At 36.4% G+C, this 6,000-nt stretch overlaps 1 pseudogene; it reads right to left on the bottom strand.

Moving 5' to 3' along the window:
- Window positions 1-436: 436 nt before the first annotated feature.
- On the bottom strand, window positions 437-5,832 carry LOC124440544 (annotated as a pseudogene).
- Between the last annotated feature and the right edge of the window lie 168 nt (window positions 5,833-6,000).

Genomic DNA, 6,000 nt, shown 5'->3' with positions numbered 1-6,000 from the left:
GAAAAAGTTCACGATTTTTATCGTTCTGAAACAAAGAAAAGGTGTCATCCACATAACGCTTATAGCATTCCAGATATATTTACTTCAATGTTCTCATGGTCCCATGCTCAAGTACTGCTCACGCAGAGGACCACCAGAATCTTCACGATTGTAAAACAACTCCGAGTTTAAAGTTTGTGCACTCTAATAAGTCAGAATGTCATTGGAAGTGTCGAGATTTAGATTTCATCCCAATATTTTCTCTAGTTTTAAACTACCCTGGAGCTGCAATTTCTGGCGGAGGGCAATAAGTATTTTTCCAAACTCACAAAGAAGGCTCCATCGAATTTTCGACCGAATAAAGTTAAAAATTTGCCAATTTTTCAATTTTTAAACAGTTCGGGTCCTCCCCCCATGCCGTACGCCTATGTGCACCAGAATTTTACAGAAACAAAAATTGAGAGATGCGCGTTTATTAAAAATAATAAAATAATACTCAAAGAGCACATCGCTTTTCGAACATTTCATATTGCGAAACTAAGAGAAATGGAAGACATACATCGATATTGACTATAGTAAGGTTTTTAGTTATCAAAACTTAAAAGTTATAATGTACTTCGTTACCAGCACTTATATTATATTATATATATTGATTCTAAAAATCAAAAGTTTTATTCATAAAATCATTAAATACAAACGTTCGTGAAAGAACCATATGCATCACTACACGATTGGCAAAGTAAAAACTGCATAAATTAAAAAAAATGTCTGATGTTATTGGGTTTAAAACAGTGCAACTCACGATCGTAAACTGTTAATCACACCCTTTAATTATAGATATTATACTTGTATATATATGGCATGATTGTTGAGTTTGCTTTTTTATATTAAAGAGATACATCAACAAATCGAAAAATCTTGCAAAATTCTACCACAACATTCAATCAAGTTTTCTTAGACTGTTCATAAGGATGGAATGTAATTCCCTTTGCAACAGGCTCAATTAACTGAAAGCCAACGACAAAATAAACTTTTGAATCTTCGTTAAAATCTTTATCTGGAACCCCAATATCATCTTTGTTAACGTGCAGTTCAATACCACCTTCAAGAAGCTCGATCTTTGTGACCTTTTTTTTTCCCTTGGTACGAACACGCAGTCTACCAGCACATTCTTTTAGCTTCTGTCTAGAATATTCCTTCCAAAAACTTTCAGTTTCCAGATCTTCCGTTTTGTGGCTTAAGTAGTCAGAGGCAGGCACAAGTTGCGATACTCACTTGCCGTTCTTCTTCAAGAAATGTACAAATCGATAACTTCTACAATGTCCACGTGACAAATCCCTAAGTTTAAACACCATGCTTTTGTACTCAGCAATGTATTCATTGCGATCTTCACCATTCAAAATGTGAATGAACGCCATTACCATAGTAAAGTAAAATCGCTTTGGATCCAGCAAATTTGGTACTTCCAACCAATCACGACACACCTTCCAGAGTCTCTCCATGGATTGAACCTTTGGCCCATTTCCCTCCAGACTCAGTGATATGAAACTGGAAGCAAAAGAAACTTCCTTTTCATCAATCACAAGATCATTCAACAATTTCATCAACTCACTCATTTCATTTTTTTTCAAAGGCTGATTCCGATTTGATGTAAGTAGCATTTGGGCTCTTATACGTTTTGCCTCTTTTGAACTAACTTTTGGTAATTTATAATTGCCTATGAGGGCAAAAACATTACCATGACTTTTAAAAACTCTATTGCGACTTTTCCATCCCTCCTTGGTCAAAAGGCATATCAAATTGAACCGTAAATTTTGTGTACGTTGTCGAAGCTCAGATAAATCGGCTTGAATTGATACTGTGGAAAACATAATATCATCAACAATATCAAGAAGATTAAATGAATCACTAATACATGTTCGAAAAAATGACGGTGCTCCGTTCAGAATGTATTTGCCAGCTTTCTACATCTGAATCATGATATTGGATGATCCATTGAATACAGGAAGTCCAAACTTCTACCTCACCTAGTAGAGGAGAAGTAAATGTTGGGGGAAAATCTCGAGCAAATCGAAACTCGGAAATTGCAATATTGGCCAAGTTTTCCAAACATTCTATGTCCTGTATTTCATTATATTGAACCTTGTGCTTCAACATGATGGAAAGCAATATACCTTTGCTGTCGTGAATACTCTTCACCCTGCCATAAGTTTCAGATAATTTAATTCCTTTAGATATTAATTCTTCGGCTTCCTGAAACTTTGGAGGAGACATTCTGGCATGATAGCGGGCAGCATGTCCACAAGGTCGAGGATCAGGAATGATTTCAGCAGCTTTATGAAAGATTTTGGCAGTTTTTGTTTTACTAAAGCATCCTAACTCTTCGATCAAAAATGAAAAATTTCGTTCTTTCGTCCCACCCTTGTTGAAAAGAAAAGGTCGCATTATAATTCAACAAATTTATTCATATTGTTATTAGGAGAAGAGTTCAAAAACCAAAAAACATATTCGTACAAATTTTGTCGTCTTTTCTCCAGATATTTTTTAAAAAGAATAGTTGCTACAACATGATGCTGAAGAGTACCACACTATCGTCGAAATGCAACGAATTTCGTGACGAGTCGCTCGTCAACGAGAAAATATGACGATATGGACGAATTCGTCGCCGTTGAGCATGCACACCGAAATCGTCAACGAGTGACGAGTGATTGTTGCATATCTACTCTGATTGGACAAGAAAAATCACATGACTAATGTTTACTTTCACTGTGCTGTGGCAAAATGGCGGATTGGCAAGAAATATTAATTGAGCTAGTGAGAGAGAGGCGATGTTTGTGGGACAAATTTCATCCTGACTATAAAGATACACGCAATATAAAGAAAAATAATTGGAAGGATGTTGCTCGGGAACTGAAAGTTGCGACCAATAGAGTTTGACGAAGCTCTTGCAACAACGTGTCATACAAGCCCTTCTCTTCTCCTTTTATTTATGGGATGTACCCAGAACCTTCTTTTGTATGTACGTCGTTTTGCAGAAATTAGAAGCAGTAGAATTTTTCTCTCAATAATAGAAGTTTCTTTTGCGCTGATAATCGTCCATGCTTGTACGGAAAATCGTTACAATGTGGCACATGTACTCGTCACGACGGCTCGTTGACGAGCGACTCGTCACGAAATTCGTTGCATTTCGACGATAGTGTGGCTCGCACTTATATCTGGCGTTACTCTCCCTCTGATGAATCATGAGATTAAGTAAATCATTGGAAAACACTTTGATATCTTGATTTGTGACCTGAACACCTTTGTCGATACGAAGTTGAGATCTGAACATTTCATAAAGGAGTAAAGCTGGAGTGGGTTGATCGGCATATATCTGCAGAAAGGCCACCAAGCCTGCTATGTCTTTCTCTAGATCACCCAGGTCATACAACGTGTTTGTCACAATTTCTTCAAGTTTTGCAGAAAATTCCTTCATCATTGACAGTAACGGAAAATGAAATACTCGACGAGCTATTTGATCATTTACGTTATATTTTTCTTTGAATTCTTTTAGATCATCAGGATTATCTTCCAAGTTTGCATTAATTTTGAACACTTTGTGCACATCTCCGTTTGGTGAAACTTTGCTACGATGACAGCACTGAAGAATAACTGCTCTTTTTCCAAGACTATTCAAGGAGCGAACAATACTATGACTCAACATATCGATTTTCCACTGCCGTCGACCATCTACAAGAATAACTGGGGATACCACACATTCATCTTCCAAAGTAGCAATTCGATTTGATAACTCTGGCAAAAAATTTGTTTCATCTTCGAAATTAAAATCATCAGAAAGCTTTACCGATGCACACGGAAAATTGTTGTGAAGGTTCCAAAGCACTCTTTGGCAATTGTGGAGCCCCCAGTCCCAGGAGAGTGAACAATTTGAACGATGCCGCTGTGCTTTAGCAAACGCTGATCAATCATGCGTTGAATGTGGATTTCAATAGCTTTTTCCTTGGAACGCTTGGCATCATGGTTGAAATACAAGCTGAGAAACGAGATCGAATTACCAGAGAGAAAGCTTGTTCGATGTTCTTCAATAATTTTCTTTTGTTTTTCTTTATCATCTGGATACATGAACTTTTGTTCGCAGCCAATGTAGAACAGTTTTAAATACTCTTTCATGTACACATAACTTTTATGTGTTAAAGAGACACGAAGCTCAGACTGGAAGCAGGGCATCTCATATTTCACGGAATCTTCACGAAAATTAAACAATTGTTTCATCCCTTTGTCCAAGTCACTAGGTGACATAGCAAACACTTGAATGTCCTTGTTCAAGCTGGAGTTTTCGCAACTGTTATCAATGGAAATTGATGACGCATTGAAATCTGAAAATTGTTCAAAAAATCGCTTCATTGTAACTTCGACGAAGGGCAACGCTGAAGGTGATATTGGAAGAACAAGACATCTTATTGGCTTTTGTTTATCGAACGAATCAGCACAACAGACAAAAAACTTTGCAATATTTTTTACATCTTGCCTTTCACAGGCCGGAAGAGGTTTGGGCCGACTTTCTTTATCGTCGATTTTTCTTCCATTCGCAAACAGCCACAGTATTCTTTTGGAGTCAATTTTCTTCCGTAATTCAAATACATTAATTTTTCCTATCCTGCCAGGTGTGAAAGGTGAAAGCACTTGTGTGAGTAATGCTTGAGAATTGAAACTCTTATACAAACCTTCATCTTCAGAATTTGGATCAAAATCAATTACCATACTCCATGGTACAGCCGCTAAAACCTTAAAATTTTCTGATTCTTCTGACGTCATCACGTCTGACACTAATACCAAATTTGTTTGTGATTGGTTAAAATTATTCATTCCACGAAGAAGTTGAATCCAGCCATCCCACTCAGGATTTGGGATTACATCTTGCACGTCTTCCTCTTGTTTTTCACCCTTCGTTATCTCAGCATCAGAACAGTTTTTTTTTAATAATGTTGACGAACAGCTACTTCTTCCAAAAATAGCATTTTGTACTGTTGCGAACTTCTTTCAGTGTGATCTTTATTAAAGAAAGGTATGCAAATAAGTTGAAATATGACAAAAATAAAGGTGCATTGTCGTGGTAATGAACGAATAAACAGCTTTAAAGAGAATAAAGCAACTTTATCTATAAGTTCAAGTAAAGCATATAGTATACCAAGTAAGATGCTCTAAACATTGCATTTATATGCTTTATTTTTAAGATTACCTACTGATACTTCATCAATTTGAGTCTCAGAGCAACCTAGGCAATAAAGTTGGCTTTCAGCTTCTCCCACTGCTTTTCAAAATCATCATCACTCATTTTTTCATCACGTGCATGAACAATCGTATTGCGTACAGTGGCAATGTCTTGTAAAGCATTGTCTATATTTGAATCTCTTCTTACTTTAGCTGCACAATTGGTGGTAAACCTCAATACACTAAAAAGCAAAGTCACATCCCATTCATTGATATTGCCAGAATAAAATGCTTTTTCTTGATCAGTAAGCAGTTTTAAGGGACCTTTCTTAAGAGCACTGGCGTCAGATGGCTGATTCTCCCAGTTAACATGGATACTTTTGAAAAATTTTCTTAAAGTTTCAGCACCAACAACCATTAGCAAGCAAATAAGTCTTGAATAATTCAATCTAAATAGATGAACGCAGTACAAAGAACAAGACACAACCTCAATTACAATGTTTGTACAGCTGTACAGCGCATCATCTATATTACGACTACAAAATTGAAACACACTCTTCACGAATATTTTTGCATCAAACCAAGCATTATCTGTTTCATATCATAAATTTGTTTCATTCCATGATATTGAAAAGAAAAAAAGGATAAGAGAGGTCGGCTTTAGTAAATTAGATCATATAGTTTTGCGTATGGCTCAAACAGGACAGTACCAAGAAGTTAGTTTATTTCTTAAGAACTCATAGAAAGCTGGGGCTCTTTTCAAAATTAATGTTCATACAATCTCGACCATAACAACAAGTCTTATTCGGC

Source organism: Xenia sp. Carnegie-2017, unplaced genomic scaffold (assembly GCF_021976095.1).
Source record: "Xenia sp. Carnegie-2017 unplaced genomic scaffold, XeniaSp_v1 HiC_scaffold_2, whole genome shotgun sequence".
NCBI classification, from domain to species: domain Eukaryota; kingdom Metazoa; phylum Cnidaria; class Anthozoa; order Malacalcyonacea; family Xeniidae; genus Xenia; species Xenia sp. Carnegie-2017.
The sequence above is the reverse complement of the archived record's forward strand: the minus strand, read 5'-3'. Positions and strand labels throughout refer to the sequence as shown.